The following is a 19352-nucleotide window of genomic DNA, read 5'->3' as shown; positions in this document are numbered from 1 at the left end:
GCGTCCTGTGTTTTACCTGGTGACCCCGAGCGGATGTTGGTCAGAGGAGTTTGGATGGCACAGAAGACCCCTGTTCTTACAGCGAAAGGGCCTGAGGGTGGGGGCGGCCGGGGAGGCTGGAGGGTGTGGGCGCCGGGCTGGCGGGGCCCTGGAGAGGGGCAGTCGTTCCAGACCCGGAGCCAGAGAATGGCAACTCTCACGCTCTGTAAAGATCATTCTGGCCATCGGAGCAGAGAGGAAGAAAAGGGTCTGGTGTGGGCGATGCTGTGAGGGCAGCGGGGAGGCCAGGGAGGAGCTGCTGTGCTCCCCAGAGGGGAGAGGGTGGTGGGTGGTGCTGGCGGTGACAACGGAGGCCTTTGCAGGTGGCCTTGATGGGGGAGCAGAGAGAGATGAAGTGACTTTCCTGTTTCCGCCATCTGGTGAGCAGTGGGGGGCTTCGCCAGAGAAGGGTCTGCTGGCTGAGAGGGGGATCTCTCCCCAAAGCCGGCGGGTGCTCACAGGAGGCACCACCCACCTCGAAACAAGAAGAGATGCCACGGAGGGTAGAGAAGGAGGGCCTCACCCAGGCGACCTCCTCCTCCCCCCACAGACAGCCCGCCCCTCAGCACGGCTCTGCACCTCCCGCTCCGTCCCGGGGCAGAAGGGAGGTCTGCAGCTCTGAGAAGCCACAGCAGCCCCCGGCCCGACAGCCAGGGCCCCAGGGCTGCGCCGTTTCACAGGGACGAGACGCGTCCCACCCAGGGGCTTTGTGTGAGCCAGACGTTCTTCTGATTCCATTCTTTTTTTTTTTTTTCACAAAGAAAAAGTCTCATAAAAGGGCCCAAAGCCACAGCGATTCATCTCCAACTCATTTCAGAGTTTCAATTATCTAAATTATTGCTTTGCCCCGACACAAAAGGAAGAGGCTCTATTTTTAAAGTCACTGGAAGATAAGTGCCGGGTTGCCTCCCCTGTCAACAGTGCCGAAGAATTTTGATCAGGCGCTCATCACGTTTCAATAGCAGCAACAATGGCAGCCACCGGGGTCCTGGGGATTTTATTTTTAGCCCGAAAATCACAAAGGAGGAGCCAGGAGATTTCACACGGCAGCCTGGGCTTTTGAATGTCGCTTCTGCGAGGCCAGCCAAAAATCGCGCTTGGCTCCCCTCGAGCCGGGAGAGTCCAAGTGGGAGGGCCACTTGGCTGGGAGCGGAAGGGGCTGCCTCTGGCGCTGGCTTCACCCATCCTTCGCGCACCCATCCACGATGCTCCATTAGCTCCTTCGGCAGATGGCGGCTCCACAGGGAGGGGAGAGCTGGTGCTATGCGGTCTCTGTCGGCAGGGGCACTACCTCCCAGCTGAGGGGCAAGGGCCCTGCAGGAGACACAGGGGGTGCCAGGAGGCTCAGGGCCACATGTGGGCCTGACAGTCATCACGGGAGGCTTCCAGGAGGAGGCAACTCAGCTCGAGCCTGGGGAAACAGACCTCACCCTGATGGCTGCAGATGAGAGTGAGAGAGGGAAGGGAGGGTGTCCCGGGGCGTGGAGCAGCAGGAGCAGGGAGCATGGGTGGCAGCATGGAAGAAGAGGGACGGAGAGTGGGTGTGCCTGAGGGAGGAGGTGGGCGATTCGGAGGATGGCGGGTGACGAGAAAGGCTGCTGAGCAGAGCCACGCGGGCAGTGCTGGGCTAGACCTAGGCCCCAGGGAGGCCAGACTGCAGACTGCCCCAGAGGATGTCACTTCCAGGGGTCGGGTCAGCCTTGTGAGTATCTGCTAGCTGGCCGAGGAGCAGTAGGAGAGTGAGGCACTGCCTGGGCCCTGGCTCTTTGTGGGTTAGGAGTCTTAGAGACCAAAGAAACCCTCCCCATGGATTCAGCCAGAGCAAGGCTTCACTGGCAGGCCACTGGGAAACTCACGGAAGGATCCCGAACGCTTGAGGTCCAGGCTCAGTGGCAGGCTGGATGTGGAAGCCACCCAGCCAGATGCTCAGGCTCAGTAAGGGCGACACGGATGCCCCGAGGCTGGGAGCTACAGCTCGTGTCCCGGCAGTTGCCAGCTCAGAGCCCCAGCTGTGGGCACTGCCACTGAGGCTGGAGCAGCCCGCTCTCCGGGGTCACAGCTTCTCTGGAGGTCCATGTCCTGGGATATTGGCCTGGGTGGTTGAGTAAGGGACATGTGCCCACATCCTAGCTACAGGGCTGAGAAAGAGATTCTATGGAAAGAGATTTCATTTCCAGGATAGAAATCCCGGAAAGGTACCCAGAGAGGGGCCCAGCTGCTGACAGCCAGAAGACCCCATGGGTGTCAGCTGTGCAGGCTCACAGGGGAAGCACCGGCTGTGGGGGAGGGGCCGCTGCTGCCAGCCTGCAGGGGGTCTCTGCAGGGAAGTCCAGGTGCGGGGGGTGGACAGGGTGAGCAGACCTGGGATTGGCTTGTTGGAATAATTTGGGTGGGTGAATCATTTCAGTAGGCTCTGGGCAATGTGGGTGGTCAGGTGCTGGTGACTCAGCCTCGTGTAGACACAGCCCGAAGACACACAACTGGCCTTGGGTGACTCGAGGCAGGGGGCGAGTGTCCCGGGCCGCAGGGGCTGACGATGGCAGCTGAGAGCTCTGTGGGCGCTCGGCGGGCCGGCTGCAGCGGACAGCACTCTGCATGGGAGCTTCCATCCCGGCGAGTGGCCGGCCTCTCCTGGTCAGCCCTGGGAGGGGCGGCGTCTCCTGGTCAGCGAGGCGTCCTGGTCAAAGCAGGGTGAAATATGTGAATAGAAAGCACAGGGGACACGGCGCCTTCCTCTCCAGGCTGGCCGCTCCCGGGCTGGAAGGGAGATTCCCGCGGGGAAGGTGGCGGCTGTGCAGGGCGTAACGCTAAGCCCCCTGGGGGCAGCCTTGTCCTCCCGCCCCGTGCCTGGTCCTGCCTGTGCCTGACGACTTGCTCATGTGATTTTTCCCACTTCCCAGCCTGGCTGCCCACCTGTGAACCCCGGTTCCAAGCCCGGAGTCTCTGTCCCTTCCTCCTGACTCCTCACAGGCTTAGGTCTTATGGCCCCAGGAGCACACACCAGGTCCCCAGTCCTGTGGGACACCCACCAGTGACAGAGCCCGGGGTCTGCTCTTCAGACCACTGCAGCCTGGGGACCCCTTTGTCCCTGGCCCTGGAGTGAGGCTCAGGAACGAGGATGGCCGAGCCATGGTCTCACCCTCGGGCTCTGGGCCTCCGGGAGGGCAGCCACTCATCACAGAACCCCGGGTCAAGGCGGGATGTGCTGTCGTGGAGCAAGACCTGGCACGCACCGGGGGACCTCGTTTCCAGCACGCTGGGAGGTGCAAGAGGCTCTGCCCAAGCCAGGTAGGAGGGGCTGGAGCAGAGGCAGAGGGGAGCAGATGCTCAGGAGCTGGGCCAAGGCCAGAACTCAGGAGGGGGCTTTGGGGAGTCAGAGTTTGGGGGAGTCAGAGTTTGGGGGAGTCAGATTTTTGGGGACAATATGGAGGAGAAGAGAATAATCCTAAAGCCATGGCCTCTTGGGTGCTGGGACCTGCAATTTCAATCTCCTCCCCGCCCACCCAACCTGTCCACATGTGACCTCCACACCAGGCACTTTCCAGGGACCTCCACGTCCCTAACGAAGCCCTGGACTCAGAGACCCAGAATGCTGACCCCGTCGCTCCCTATGCCTCAGCCTCTTGGGTGTGTCCAACTGGGTGGGAGCCCTGGCAGGCTGGCTGTGGGTGCCCCAGGTCACAGGGGGAGGCCCTGACACTCCAGCCTGAGTCTGTTCCTTCTGAAAGGTCTGGCCTGGCCTCTCCTCTCCCTCAGCCTCACCTCCCCTGGGGCCGTCAACCCACAGAGCAGAAGGAAGGGAGGTGAGTTGGGAAACAGCTCAGGCTGCTGGTGCTCCCACCTCCTGTGGGCACAGCAGGCAGACACACAGCCTAAAGCAAGACACACACACACACACACACACACACACACACACACACACACACACACCGCTCCACGCGTTAGGGATGAGGAGAGCCCCGTGACTCAGGTCTGAGGCCCCCCGAGGCTTGCAACCCCTTCCCTGGTGCTTACTGCAAAACCCTCTGCAGATTCCTCTCCATTCTCTACGCCACGGCTCACCTCGCACTGCCCTGCCTGGGCCTGGTCTGCGTCCACGCCGGGTCCCGCTGCATCGACTGTGTGATGATTAGAGAGCGTGCGGCGTGCTCTCGATGCCTGCACCCGCGCTGCCCAGCCCCTGGGAGGGCGCTGTCGCAGAAGCCCCGTCGCCCTGCTGTCGACTATGAGCAGCCAGCCCTCCCTTGTTCCTTTCGGTGTGAAGATAAATAGCACACGGAGCAACTCCACCACCAAACCTTCCCTGCTCCTCCGGGGATGGAGTCTCTCCTCGGTGCCTCAGTGAACAGCCTGTCTGACAAGGAGTGATTGGCCCAATGGGCCAGGAGATTAGCTCATTTTCAGGAGGATTCGGGGGTTTCCGTTTATCAGCCTCCCCCAGCTGCGGCTCCTGGAGTGATCGATGGGGTGAGGAAGATGAAGGGCTGGTCAGAGGCAGCTGAGCCCCAGAGCGCTCTCCATCTTCTGGCTTTGTCCACCCCAGCCCCACCCTGGCTGCTCACTGTGGCTACAGGTCAGAGAGGCTTTGAACTATGGATGATCAGTATGAACTATGGAGGGTCGGTGTGTACTATGGAGGGTCGGCGTGGACTGTGGAGGGTCAGTGTAGACTGTGGAGGGTCACTGTGGACTGTGGAGGGTCACCGTGAACTGTGGAGAGTTGGCGTGGACTATGGAGGGTCGGCATGGACTATGGAGCATCGGCATGGTCTATGGAGGGTCGGCGTGGTCTATGGAGGGTCAGTGTGGTCTATGGAGGGTTGGCGTGGACCAGGGAGGGTCAGCATGGACTATGGAGGGTCGGCATAGACCAGGGAGGGTAGGGGTGGGCTGTGGAGGGTCACTTTGGACTATGGAGGGGCAGCGTGGTCTATGGAGGGTCGGCGTGGACTGTGGAGGGTTGGCGTGGACTGTGGAGGGTCGGCGTGGACTATGGAGGGTCGGCGTGGACTGTGGAGGGTCGGCGTGGCCTATGGAGGGTCAGTGTGGACTATGGAGGGTTGGCGTGGACCAGGGAGGGTTGGCGTGGACTGTGGAGGGTCGGCGTGGACTGTGGAGGGTCGGCGTGGACTGTGGAGGGTCGGCGTGGCCTATGGAGGGTCAGTGTGGACTATGGAGGGTTGGTGTGGACTACAGACAACCAATGTAGAGTATAGACAGCAAACACAGGGTATGGATGGCCAACGTGAAGAGGAAATTCAGTCCCTGCCAGAGTAGAAAGTTGAGTCTTGTGACCCTCAGGATGCATTCAGCACCAGAGGGTGAGAATCAGTAAGATAGCTTTGGTCACAATATGTTGGAGAGCTGCCTGGCACAAGATCCATCTTTGATCACAGGGCCGGTTCGAAGGTACAGAGGCCCCCGTCACTGGAGGTGTGCATGCAGAAGTTGTATAAACAGAAAGTTGCTGAAGACATTCTTGTACATAATGAAAACGTTGAATGGAAACATAATCCAACCTCCAACCCCTCTTCCAGTTCAAAATTTTAAAAATTCTTCTTCCTTTCCACTAGCCCTCTGCTGTCCCTAGTTTCTGTCTTGAGTCTTTCTCCCTTCTTCCTCTCTCCTCCCCTCCCCTCCCTTTCCCTCCCCTCCCCTCCCATCTCCTCCCTTTCTCTCCCCTCCCTCCCTCCCCTCCCTCCCCTCCCCTCCCCTCCCCTCCCTTTCCCTCCCCTCCCCTCCCCTCCCTCCCTCCCCTCCCTCCCCTCCCCTCCCTTCCCTCCCCTCCCCTCCCCTCCCCTCCCTTTCCCTCCCCTCCCCTTCCATCTCCTCCCTTTCCCTCCCTTTCCATCCCCTCCCCTCCCTTTCCCTCCCCTGCCCTCCCCTCCTCTCCCCTCCCTTTCCCTCCCCTCCCCTCCCCTCCCATCTTCTCCCTTTCCCTCCCCTCCCTCCCCTCCCCTCCCTCCCCTTCCCTCCCCTTCCCTCCCCCCCTCCCTTCCCCTCCTCTCTCCTATCTGCTCGTTGTGGCCCCATCTCATCCACAGACTCAGTTAGCCTGTTTGTTGAGGGTTCTCCCCTGCAGTTTCAGCCCGTCCTGTGAGCTGCGTCTGTCCCAGCCCACAGCCCCTTGCCTTTGGATCATCCTCTCTTGGCCATTGCAGTGGTGTCAGGGGTCAGTGAGTTCGAAGTGAGTTATGGGTCCCTCTAAGTCGAGTCTTCTCCTCACAGAGCCACAGTCTCCGTGAAAGACCCTCTGTGGCTCGGTGCCACGGCTGGCTCTGTGCTGTGTCTCACCCACCCACTTGGCCTCCCAAGTTCTCCTTCCGGATGTCTACCCTGACTCCCCCAAGTTCACCAGTGCCACTTCCTGTCACCCTCTCACTGTTGACCCCAGTGTCCTAGAGTGACGCCATAATCCTGCCATCACTTCTAGCGAGGGGTGGGCCTCGGGTTTGTGGAGGAAGCGCCTGTTCCTCTTGGTGCAAGGTTAAGAGGTGACCGAGGAAGCGCTGCTCCTATATCTCTGTCTAGTACCTGTCGCCAGGTCTCGGGGCATTCCCTGCACCCATGCCCAGTGTCCCAAGGGGATCCCATTACTCTCTGTCTGTGGCCCATCCTGCCAGGCGAAGAAGCAGAGCCGTGAGAGTCTCCAGGTGACGCCAAGCCACCAGATGGGTTGTGTGGCTTGGCACACAACCAATGGGCTCCGTGTCCACACAAACCGAGTTGGGCAGAGCTACAGACCGTGAGGAAGGAACGGCTAGATCAGGACAAGACCAGGTGGCCTCTGTTGTTGGCGCTGAGAGGCGTGGGCTAGGAGGGGACACAGCGCAGTGGACAGCAGCCAGGTTGGGTGCCCTGGGGCCTCCTCCGAGGGCTCTGCAGACCCCACTCCCAGGCAGGGACTCAGGGGCTGTTCGGTGCCGTGGGGCCTATGTCTCGAGTGGAGGCTGCCTCCACGTGGCTCCTGCTGCTGCACTCACAGCACGGCTGAACCATAGCCACAGCCTCCAGATTAAGCTGTGTGCACTTGGCTCCCATGCCAGGCATGGGGTGGGGGTACTGAGATCTGCCTCCTCACCTCGGCCCTGGGAGCGAGGGCAGCCACTGGCTGAGGATGTTACAGCGACTCTCCTAGTGTGGGAGTCGGGAGCGTGGGGTTCTGCATCATCACACGAGGTGCATGTTGGGTGACGGTGCCTGCCATGGCCTCTGAGCTCACCCCAAGCTGTGCTTCCAGGAGGAGCCTAGTGCCAGGTAAAGAACGTGCCCGGGCAGGGGGCGGGAGACGGAGGCCTTGAGTCTGGAGCACCTTGAGTGTTACGGATGCTCTGCCATGTGGTCCTCACCACAGCCCTGGAGGAGGCGGCAGGACCCTTGATGCCCACCTGCCTTGGCAGACCTGCAAATGCTGAGAGGGCCGAGGGCCCAGGGCTAAGGGCAGTGTTAGGGAGCGGGTGCTGTGGTGCTCCTGGGGTCTCCCCAGGGCCTCCCTGGGTCCTCAGCCTCTCTGTGCATAGCTCCCTCTTGGGTCGAATAGAAAGGCATCCCACCCTCAGGGTGCTGTGAGATGAGAGGGGAGACGTGATCACCAAAGGGCCTCGAGGGAGCGCTGTGTGCTGGGCCACTGCCTTCCGCTCTGCAAGTCCAGGCGAGGGCACTGGGATGACCAGGCAGGGCTGCCATGGAGATGGCACTGCCCAGGAGGAATGGGTTCCTGCGATGGAGCACACTCAGGAGAGGCCGGCAGGTACGAGGCGGCACTGCCCCCAGCACTGTAAGCCTAAATGCGGCTCTCCTGGCCCCAGGCCTAGCCTTTCCTTGCCTCTGCTGAGGGCGGGGCCTGATGCCAGAGTGCCCCCAGCCCCTGGGGTGCCTGAGGGCTGAGCACTGAGGCAGCAGCTGGGGTGCAGGGTGCTTGGCCGCTGCCTGGGGCAGAGGATGGAGGGATGTGCTTATGTCAACCAGGGACAACCTGGCCAGACAGCACACGGCTCTCAGCTGCATATGAAGCACAGGCTTTGCAGCCAGACAGGCTGGGTGGAGCTGGAATCCTGTGTCTGTGGCTTCCTAACCGTGTGACCCTGGTGTGTCTTCAGCCTTTCCGACTTCAGGGAGCGTACCTTTCTGGTCAGCTGTGTGCAGTTGTGAGTGGCAGAACAGATAACTAAACACACAGGCTATGTTTCAGGGACTCTGAGATGCTGCAGATTTTTTTTTTTTTTTTTTTTTTTTTTTGAGACAGAGTCTTGCTTTGTCGTTAGGTGCCAGGCTGGAGTGCAGTGGCGCGATCTTGGCTCACTGCAAACTCCACCTCCCGGGTGCAAGCAATTCTCCTGCCTCAGCCTCCCGAGTAGCTGGGAATACAGGTGCGCGCCACCACACCCAGATCATTTTTGTATTTTTAGTAGAGATGGGGTTTCACCATGTTGGCTAGGATGGTCTCGATCTCTTGACCTTGTGATCTGCCCGCCTCGGCCTCCCAAAGTGCTGGGATTACGGGCGTGAGCCACCGCACCCGGCCAATGCTGCAGATTTTAAGATGCAGTGTTATTTTAGGTCTTCCTAAAAACAAACAAACCTGCCAGTGACATGGGAAGGCAGCATTGATTGTGAGCTGTATCCTGGTTTCTGAGCTGTTCAGATGTGCATGGACATGTCACCACCTGCGGGAAGGCACTCCGGAACATTCATTTCCAAAGCAGTGTTCACATGTCTGACAGAGCTTGATGGGAACATGGAGCAAATATGCTTTTGGGGGTCACCAAAGCCAGAAATTGGACTGGCAGGGTGAGGTTCCCGGGGACGCTCTCGCTCAGTGTGGAGATGCAGCCTCTGAGAATCAGAGATGTGTCTCAGCAAAATCGCTGCTTTGCAAGGGATTGAGCTCCCCAAACCCTGGGAATGTTCAATCCAGACTCAATGGGGTCCAGAGAATGCAAGAATTGGCCAGAGCCTGCCCTGAATGCCCCCCAATGTCCTTCTCCAGCTGAGACTCACTGCTGCAGACATGAACCTGAGCTTACGGAGGTGGATGGATCAGATGGCCTCTCAAAGTGCCCTCCAGCTCTAAGTGCCCAGGGCCACAGGCTGCCCTTCGGCATTCCCGTCTTGCTGTTGGCTGGCATTTTGACTTAGGGAATGGATGGTTAATGAAAAAGAGACACAGGAGCTTCCTGGGATGTGACTGACATGACTGTCTGTCCAAGGAAGACAACTGCTAATTCCTGGCCCCAGCTGGCAGCCCAGGGGTACCACAGTGAAGGCGGAGAGACGGACAGATGAGAGGACTTGGAGAAGGGCAGTGCTTCCCGGAGGCAGCTTGCCCTGGAGCCGTCTGGACCCCAGCCTTGGTCCTGGGGAGCCCCCAAATGATGGATGGGGAGTCCCTGAGCAGTGGGTGGGGAGTGACGGATGGGGAGGCCCTGAGTGATGGGTGGGGAGCCCCCAAATGATGGATCGGGAGTCCCTGAGCAGTGGGTGGGGAGTGATGGGTGGGGAGGCCCCGAGTGATGGACGGGGGAGCCGAGGCCACCTTCCCTGCTGCACCATTCTTAAGCAGGCCTAGGTGAGGCCGTCAGTAGAGCTGTTGGGCCCATCTGATCATCAGCTTCATGCTGTCCATGCCCTTCAGCTGACCTTGGCTGTCACCTCTGACCAGAGCCCGTGTTAGCCCCACACCCAGGCTCTGTCCACTTGGCCAGTCACCACCTCTGACTCCCATCGGGATTGGGACCTGATTCCCGTTGTGCTCTTGTCACCATCCCTGCAGACACGAAGCAAAGGGCGTCTATGATTCCACAGCCGGCTCCTACCAGGGGCCGGTGCCGTGCGAGGCCGGCCATGCAGGCTCTCCCGCGTACACTTGGGATGGCATGGCCAGGGGCTACAGCAATTCTCACCGTGCAGACGAGGAAACCGGGCTTGGGTGTGAAACAGCAGCCCGTGTCATCGGCAGAAGTTCCCAGAGATATGGGTGGCCGGGTCTGCAGCTCTAGGGGTTAAACAGCAGGCCTGTGTCCATTGGCAGAAGTCCCTAGAGCCTGGGGTGGCGGGGTCTGCAGCTCTCTGGCTGTGTACTGTGTCATGCTGCCTTCCCCTGGGGTCCCGATGCCTCTGGGACCCCCACCCCTCCTGGCACCCCTGTCCTGGCCCCACTAGGCCTCATCTTCCTCCTCTCAGCTGAGAACACTTAAAGCCTGGTCCCGGGTCCCCAGTGAGCCTGGCCTCTCCCCAAAGTGGGCTCCGAGTGTGCAGGACCGCCCTGCCCTCCCCAACCCAGGGCTGCAGCCCTCCACTCGGCCCTGGCAGGTGGCACCACTTGAGGGACATTCTGCCCTCCCTGCCCCTCAGGGCTCGGGGACCTGAGATTCCACAGGAGGTGCACTCAGCCACCTGGGTCCCTCTCCGCCTCACGCCCAGCCCCGCAGCCCGGCTCCCTCAGACGCCACCTTCCGCCTGCTCCACTGGACTCTGTCCAGTACCTGCGCAGGTGACCACCTCCCCATTCCACCTGCCTGGAGGGTGCCTGGCACAGGCTCCCCCATTCAGTCTTCCGCATCCAGCTTTATTCTGTGGGGCCCCACTGTGCAGACACCCCCAAACACCACAGGAGCCAATGTGTGCTGCCAACCTTGGGGGTTAGATTTCAGTGGCCAGGAAGTTGCCTCTGGACCTCGAATCACTCGCTCATCTCAAAGGTCCCCCAAACCTTCACCTGATAGAAGGCAAGGGGGAGCCCAACCCCCAGCAATCCTTGATCCTCCCATACCAGCCTCCCAGGGCTGTTGGCGCAGAGGGTGATCTTTGCTCCAGAGGCTAGACTGCAGTGGGGCATTGGCAAGGTACTCCGGAGGAGCGGCCGGACCTCTCCCCAGCTCCGGCTAGCCTTGGCCTTCCTGGGCCATGGAGGTGTCACTGAGCCTCGGCCTCTGCTGTCACACAGTGTCTCCCTGTGTCTCTGCTTTCTCCTCTTCAAGGACACCAGCCACTGGATTTAGGAGCACCCTCGTCTAGTCTGGACTCAACTTACCCAATTACATTTGCAAAGCCCCCATTTCGGAATAAGATTCCATTCTAAAGTTGGTGGCAGACATGAATCTTCGGGGATGCTGTTCTATCCGGGATACCCCACATGGCCCTGCCTTCCTGGGGTCTCTCTGGGGTCCCTCCCACAGTCCCCGTGTCCTCTCATATTCAGTCTCAAGGCGAAGTTTCTTACTGTGCCTCAAGTCAGCTCTCACAGCCCAGCTCAGGGGCATCTCGGCTCCACCCGTGAGGATGCAGTGCCTTGGGGTCACCAGGACTCAGGGCCCCTGAATTATATCCAAGAAATGCCCAGAAAAGAGAACTAGTGACAATAGTGTCACCCCTGGGAGCTGACCTCAGGCTGTGTGAGGAGGGGACTCCCTGCTGTCAGGCTCCTGACAAGAGACCACCAGAGACGGGACGTTAAAGAAAGGGCTTGGGGACCTGAGATTCCACGGGAAGTGCACTCAGCCACCTGCGAGATTCCATCACTTTACCCCCTTTGAACTGGGAAGGGCCTGACATTTCCATCCCCACCTCCCCCCAACCCCGCCTGAAAGGTGTGACTGTGCTTATCGTCACCTGCGTTAGCAGCGGTATTTGATGGCCCTTTTTCTTCTCCAAGCACCTCTGCTCATCAGTGGCCTCTCGTGGTCCTCCTAGCGCTGGGAGGGGGCAGCGTGGGCGTCATTGCTCTGCCTTTCGGAAGACACCAGCAGCGGGCACCTCCCTCCACCTGCCGCCAGCCGTGGACTCTCCTATCCCAGGACGCACCAGCTCCCTGCGACGGTGCCTTCTTGTCCATCAGCATCCCCAGCTACTGGGTTGATGGCGCTGGAGGAAGGAGTCCTGTCGCCTGGCCTTACTGCAAGCCGGTGACGGAGCTGAGTCTCTTGCCTTAGTCCAGAGTCTTCTAAGCCTTGTTATTGGCTCTCCTAGGTCCTTGTTTCGGAGAAGGGACCTACAGCCAAAAGCCACTCTGATCTGTTGAGGGGAAACGGAAGCACCGTGGTTCCGGTGAGATGGGGCTGCCTAGCCCCAAACCCCTCTTCAGGGGAGGCCAGGCAGCCTCAGGGGCAAGGAGCCCTGCAGGGCATTGGAATGGAGCCTCCTGGATGAGAGAAACCTTCCCTAAACATCCCAGAGAGGGGCTGCCGCGGTGACAGGGGGCCTGCACCTGCTCCTGGGTGACCCCGTCCTCCTCGTCCCCAAAGGGGGAACCCCTTTGGAAGCCCCTTTCCAAGTCACCGATGGGTTCTCTGTGTGCCTGCAACCCCATAATACGTCTAGATGGCCTCTTGGAGACCCCACCCTTCACCCGCCTAGCTCCCCAAACTCTGCAGATTCGAATGCCACACAGTGCTTTGAGGAGGTCCTGCCCAGCCCCAGCTGGCATCTGCTAGCAGCAGGTCTAGTGAAGAGGGGCTCCCGGCCACGGGCCCCAGGGGAGTCTTCAAAAGGATCAGCCTTTCCAGTAAGCCAGGCAGCCACTTCTTAGTACCCCAGGGCTTGGGAAAGGCTCTAAATCCCCCAAGGATTCCCCCTGGAGAGGAAGGAGAAGCCCTGAAAAAGTGGGGGGAGAGTGGGTCATATGAAGCCTGTGGCACAGCCCCAGGCCAAATCTCAGCCTGGGCACTTTGCGTGAAATCTCAGCCTGGGCAATCATGCAGTTACCTGGGTGTCCCAAGCCTCTGTTTCCATCTGGTAATGGGAACGCCAACTGTTCTTAGATCCTGACTTTCTTTATTTCATGTTCTCTTTTGAAAACCTACTGTGTCTCAGGTACTGGGACATTGGACCTAGGAGCCTAGGACTCATGGCAGGATCTGCTGGCATGAGTGTGGACGAGAGCTCACACTGCCCCTGGGCTGACTTGAATAAGGACGGGAGCTCACACTGCCCCTGATCTGCTGGCGTGAGTGTGGACGGGAGCTCACACTGCCCCTGGGCTGGTGTGAATGAGGACGGGAGCTCACACTGCCCCTGATCTGCTGGCGTGAGTGTGGACGGGAGCTCACACTGCCCCTGATCTGCTGGCGTGAGTGTGGACGGGAGCTCACACTGCCCCTGGGCTGGTGTGAATGAGGACGGGAGCTCACACTGCCCCTGATCTGCTGGCGTGAGTGTGGACGGGAGCTCACACTGCCCCTGAGCTGGTGTGAATGAGGATGGGAGCTCACACTGCCCCTGATCTGCTGGCGTGAGTGTGGACAGGAGCTCACCCTGAGCCTGATCTGCTGGTGTGAGTGTGGATAGGAGCTCACACTGCCCCTGGGCTGGTGTGAGTGTGGACAGCAGCTCACACTGCCTCTGATCTGCTGGTGTGAGTGTGGACGGCAGCTCACACTGCCCCTGGGCTGGCGTGAATGAGGACAGGAGCTCACACTGTCCCTGATCTGCTGGCGTGATGTGGACGGGAGCTCACATTGCCCTGATCTGCTGGTGTGAGTGTGGACGGGAGCTCACACTGCCCCTGATCTGCTGGAATGGGAGTGCATAGCAGCTCACATTGTCCCTGGTCTACTGGCTAAGGGCATGGTAGGAAATTGTGCCTGTAAATCTGAGCAGCATCGTTGCAGAGAAGGCCTGTGTGCGCGGGAGCAGCCCTTCAGGATTCTCTCACGTGAGGATGATGACAGCAGCAGGTAACAGCATCGTCCACAACAACGATGGGGACAGCGGCAGCCCTGGACGCCAGGCCTTGGCACAGGTGGGCACTGCCACTGCTCTCATGCCACCCTTGACAACTCTGGGATGGAGACGCCAACATGAAGCCTTTTCACAAGGAAGTAAACTCACCCCCAAGGAAGTGCGAGAGCACTCAGCCGCCTGCCCCAAACCCCAACCTCCTGTGTCTGCAACAGAGGCCCCAGGGACTCACTAGGTGGGATGGAGGCAGCTCACCCACTGTGGTGGCAGCTCTGAGACCTGGTTCCCCCTCCTCTGGATGGACGCCCCTGGCTGCCCACGCCGTAGGAAACAGAGCGGGCTTCCTTAAACACCTGTCGTGTTTCTGCAGGGCAGGAGCCCGGTGGCCTTCACTCCCCAAGCTTTAGAAGGCCCTTCGTGAGCGTGAAAACAGCGCTCCATCCCAGATGACGTCACCTGCAGGCACACATGTGTGTGCTTGCGCACGCATGCATGCTATGCCATGATTGGTCACGGGACCACATGAGTTCTTTTTTGTCTTGAGGGAAGCTGCAGACCAAGGAGGGGAAATGAGGTGGCTCAGGAATGCGTCTTTCCTGGTAATTACTGCACCTTGTACAAGCTAATGAGCCGTTGAGGGGCCGGACCAAACACTTAGGGGGAGTTATTGAATGTTTCCTCACAGTTTACTCAGTTGTAGGAATTAATTGATTTACGGGATGGAAGAGTGAACGTGTGTGTCTTTGTTAATCTGTTTTCCCTTCGTGTGAAAGCAGAGAGGCTGGGCTGCCGGCTGGGCCTGAGGCCTCACCTGCTTTCAGACTGGCCAGGCCCACTCAGCAGAGCCAGGTGGGTCCTGGCAGACATCACCCACTGAGATTAAAGCCTGAGAAGCTACCCAGAGAGTGCAGGGGTGGTGTGCACCTGTGAGCGCAGACACCGGTGAGCTCAGGCACGTGTGAGCACAGACCCGGTGAGCTCAGACACTGGTGAGCTCAGGCACCCGTGAGCACAGACATCCATGAGCACAGACCCCGGTGAGCTCAGGAACCCATGAGCACAGATACCTGTGAGTGCAGACACCTGTGAGCACAGACACCAGTAAGCTCAGGTACTTGTGAGCTCAGGCACCCGTGAGTGAAGTCATGTGTGAGCTCAGGCACCCGTGAGCATAGACACCTGTGAGCATAGACACCAGTGAGCTCAGAGACACGTGAGTGCAGGCACCCGTGAGTGAAGTCATGTGGGAGCTCAGGCACCTGTGAACTCAGGCACCCGTGAGCCCAGGCACCTGTGAGCTCAGGGACGTGTGAGTGCAGGCACCCGTGAGCGTAGTCATGTGGGAGCTCAGGCACCCATGGACTCAGGCACCTGTGAGCTCAGGCACCCATGAGCACAGACACCAGTGAGCTCAGGCTCGTGTGAGCTCAGGCACACATGAGGTAAGTTCGACCTCTTGCTCTCTCTCCCTGAGTGAGTGATGCCCTCTGCCAGGGGATGACATAACGAGAAGCTCCCCCGCCCCACCACCACCAGATGCAGCCCCCTGACCTTGGACTTCCCAGCCTCCAGAACTGTAAGAAATAAAACTCTACTCCTTCTGACGTGCTCAGTCTGTGGTATTCTCTTATAGCAGCACAAAACAGATTAAGACAGATTCATGATGTAACAAATGAGGCCAGAATGGAATGTCACATCCCAGCACAAAACCTGACAATCCCATTGAATTCCATCAGCAAGCCCCGCCTTCCGAGTCAAGCAGAGGCCTGATGCAGCCTGAGCGAGAGGGACCTGTATGGCCCTTTCTGCTGGAGACATGTGGCTCTCCCATTGGCCAGGACACTCTGGCTGGTGGCAGGGCATGTGGAAGAGAAGGCGTGCCCCCTCCCCTTTCCCATCTGAAGCAAGACTGGCCAGAGGCCTGACTAGCTCACAGTCTACCAGGGAACCAGGTCCTTTCTCTAGAATTCCCTGTCTCAGGGAGGGGAGGCAAGGCAGTGTGGAGTGACAGGCTCTTCTGTGGCTGAGGTTCTGGAACACACGCATATGGGCATCGAGCCCCATCTGACCACATTCTGGCCACAACTGTCACCTTTTTTTCCTCCAAACCTCAGTTTCCCCTCCTAGATGCCACCTCCAGAGAACTAAATGAGCCACTGTGAGTGAAATTATATTTCAGTGCCCCGGGCACAGCAGCACCCAAGAGGCCCTGCTCCCTGCTCTGCCTTCCTGCCAGCCCCAGGGAGCCCCATCTTACAAATGGCCACGCTCAGAAGAACGTGCCTGCAGGAGGATACCCCTTTTCATCGTGGACCAGGCTGCCTTCCTGCACACCTGAGCACGCTGTCCCGCCAGCCATGTTGCTGCAGCCTCGACCCTTCCTCACTCCTCGGTCTCCACGTCTGCTGGTTGGGTCCGTTGTCCTCTCTTTTTGTTGGCAGATTAAATGAAGCGAGATTTGCATAGCAATAAAAAGGTAATTAAAATCACCAACACATGAAAGACCCATTATAAGATTCCCTGGGAAAGACGCCTCCACTGGTGGGGAAATCTGCAGTCAGAGGGTGGGGTGGAAAACCAATTAACCAAGCCTGTTAGCCGCCCATTATCCGCGCAGGGGCTGCAAATATAAATATTAATTGCTGCAGGGCCTCGTTGTTAACAGACAGCCAAACTCATAAATCTCTCCGCACAGTTGATGGTGACCAGGTGCGTCACAACGGTGGGGCTCTGAAGAGCTCTGGGTGGAGGCTGAGGGGAAGTGGGCACCACTGCCATGGGTCTCCTCTGTGCCCACCCATCACAGATGCAGCTGCACTCTGATAAGGATCCGATTGCACTTCGAGGTCTGAATTATCATGTGTCAGTTTATCAGTTTATTCGTTATTTACAACCACTTAGAAATAATATGTGTGTGTCCGTATACGTGCATATATATGGACATACACGCTGATAAAACTAATATACCCGTCAAGTTATTGTGCAGCGGATAATTTAATTAGAGCTCTCTTGTCCTTCGGGAATACTGGTGGTGACCTCCTTTCTGAAGACAGTGGCTTCTTAGATAATAACGTCAATGAATGACACCCCACTGGCCATAAACAGGCACTCGGAGTTCAGAGACAAAGTCCCCTGCTGTGGTTTCTCACAGCTTGGGTGCTTCTAGGCGTTCTGCTGAGGGATATGATGGCCCCTGCCCTGTGCTGAGATTCCACTCTGGAAAGCAATGGTGAAATCCTAGAGACCACCTCTTTCCTAGAGAGAGGCTCCTCCCACCCCAGCAGCAGAGCCCCCGTCCAGCCGAATGGAACACTGTCTGTGGGAGGTCAGAATTCAGGCCAGCTCCCTCCTTCCTGTCCCAGCCTTGCCAGTTGTGCCCATGGACTCAGATCCACCCAGACAGGAGAAGCCGCTACCAGGTCTGTGGCTCAAGGTCTAGGGAGCGTCAAAGGCCACTTTGCTGGAAATCGGATCCATGACACATTTCATGCAGCTCCCCAGACCACCCAGGGAATGCCTGGTCCCTGGAGAGACCTAAGCCAGACCCCCTCCCAGTCCTGCGCTGCTTGGATCATTCATTCATTCACTCATCCACTTCTTCCTTTCACGACTTGGTCATCAAGGGATCGTTTCCCAAGGGTGTGCCCTGCATGCTGTGGGCAAGTGCTGAGGGCTGTGAAATGGGTTGGGAGAGTTCCCAGAGTCCCAGGCTTCACTGCCAAAGGTTAGGACGCCTGTTCTCATCCGTTCTTCCTCGGTCCCTCTCTCTCCTTCCTTTCTTTCTCTCAAGAAGTGTGTGGGCCAAGCACTGCTTTTAGAGCTGAGCATGGAATAGTGGATGGCACAGTGAACAAGGCAGAGTCTTTGCTCTCTCTGAGCCTGCATTCACTGGGAAGAGCAGACAATAAATAGAGGGCGTGTCAAGTGGTGACGAGCACTGTAAGACAAAGAGAATGAATGTGGAAGTGCTGCTCTCCGACCAAGGCGGCGGCATTGAACTAAGAGCCGAAAGGCCAAGCAGAAGTGTGAGGGCCACAGGGAAGAGGCCGTGGCTGCTGTGGCTGGGAGGAGTGGGCAACAGGGGTGGCGGATAGCATGCTGAAGAGTCTGTGTGGGGCTGGGGGTGGCGTTTCACATCCCTCAGGCCCTTCTAGGCCCCTGTAAAGACTTGGGCTGTGTCCTGAGTGAGACAGGACCTCGGAGGGCGGGAGTGAGACACAGCTGTGCTTTCACGAGGCCATGCTGGGTGCTGTGTTGAAAACAGTCTGGAGAGGGAGGAAAGCCAGAGAGACAGAGAGAAAAGGAGACACAGAGAGGGAGGGCAAGAGACGGAGAGAGAAAGGAAGTGAGAGAACACAGCAGAGGCAGCACGATAATGCCGGTGAAATGCCACTGGGTTCGGACAAATATGTCAGCAGGGAGGGAGGTAATGGGAGGCGTCTAGACACTTACAGGTGTTTTGAAAATAAAGGTAATGGGGTTTTCCTTTGAACTGGATATAATTGGTGTGATATGAGGAGAGGAGTTAAGAATATCTCCAAGGTTTTTAATGTGAGAAAGCATGAAAAGAATTGTCCTTTCTGAAGATGGGGTGAGCTAGCTAATTTGGGGAGGAGTGTTCGTTCTTGGCCACATTACATTTAGAGGGTCTTTAGACATCTAAGTGCTGTTTTGGTTAGACATTGCATATATAAATCTGGAGTTTGGAAAAGAATTCAGGCTGAGAAAATCATTTTACTTTGGAAAAGAATTTAGAGAAAAAGCCTGGCCTGACATCCCATCCCAAGAGAACTCCAGACTCTGGAGCTAAGAACACTGAGGAATAGCAGCAAAAGGACCTTGAGAAAGAGGGCCTGGGAGGCAGGGAAGACCCGGGAGCAGGGGGCGTCTGGGAGGAATGCTTCGGAGACGCAGCAAGGGTCCTCTGGCTAAACACGAGTAACACGCTGAGTTAAATAAGAGATGAGAAATGGCTGCCGACAAGCCCTGCTGAGGTCGGATGCAGGAACACCGTGGCCACAGCGACGGAGGCGTTGGCAGAAGGAGAAGGGGAAGCCGCATGGACGGAGGTTGTGCTGGAGGGGCCTTGTCTAAGTGGGAGGAGAGGGAAAGACCGTTGCTGCAGAGGAATTCAGGGCCAGTGTATGCATGCACACACACCCACACCCACACACACGTGCACTCACATACACGGAAGGTGTTGTACATATTTCATATATGCACACTTACACATGTATAGATACGCATGAACACATACACACTTCGTATATGCGAAAGACATTTACAACAGAATTTTATAAGCCCATCAAGTGGGGAAATTTGACGATGCAGGAGACAGAGGCAAGTATCGTCCAGTGCTGACGGCTTCCTTCTGCCCCGGAGCTACAGCCTCCCTCGGCGCCCAGGGTGCTGTCTGCGGTGCTGAAAATGACTTTGCTTCCAGCCGAGAACACACTCGTGAACCCAGAGCAGGTGCTCGAACACGCGATTTATGGTTCGGCATTTGACTGCATCAGCCTACATATTTAACTGGTATTTTATTGTCCATTAAATCAGAAACATCACATCCTGTATCGAATCCCATCAGTGCTGAAGAGGGTGAAATCTGGAGGAAACGGGGGTGGGAGAGAGAGGAG

This window comes from Saimiri boliviensis, chromosome 15 (genome assembly GCF_048565385.1).
Source record: "Saimiri boliviensis isolate mSaiBol1 chromosome 15, mSaiBol1.pri, whole genome shotgun sequence".
Lineage (NCBI taxonomy): Eukaryota > Metazoa > Chordata > Mammalia > Primates > Cebidae > Saimiri > Saimiri boliviensis.
Note: the sequence above shows the minus strand (reverse complement) of the source record.